The following is a 570-nucleotide window of genomic DNA, read 5'->3' on the forward strand; positions in this document are numbered from 1 at the left end:
CTGACGTGTTGGTGGGGTGTTAGTGTGTGTTGGTGGGGTGTTAGTGTGTGTTGTGCTGGCATAAGTGCATCAGACACAGCAGTGTTGGTCATAACGTCATGCCTGATTTGTGTATTTATGTCAGTTTAGGTTTGGGGTGTTAATCCGTCGCCAGGTCCAGACTAAAATTCAGAGGCTCACTGAACAGCGCATGCTTCCCAATGCTGCTGGCAGACAAACACTCACTGGTACAAATTTGTACAAAGAAAGCACAAATGAGTTAACATGCATTTAGGCTAGAGTGCTGTGAATATGAGCAAAAAACATTTGACTCAGAAATGGAAACCTGAAAATTACCCTGAAAAGAATTAGGAAAAAATAAGCCAGCACGACGCTAGAAGAGTTTATGTATTTGTGTTTTTGAGCATTTGTTATTAAAGCCCATTTTCTATGATGAGAGAACAAGCTCACCGAGACTAAGGCTCCATTTACAATAAGGATCTAAAACACACAAACGTGAATACATACAAAAATATTAAATTATTATTTTAAAATAAAACACTATACCATACTATGCCAGCTGTAAACATC

The sequence above is a fragment of the Pygocentrus nattereri genome, chromosome 28, assembly GCF_015220715.1.
Source record: "Pygocentrus nattereri isolate fPygNat1 chromosome 28, fPygNat1.pri, whole genome shotgun sequence".
Lineage (NCBI taxonomy): Eukaryota > Metazoa > Chordata > Actinopteri > Characiformes > Serrasalmidae > Pygocentrus > Pygocentrus nattereri.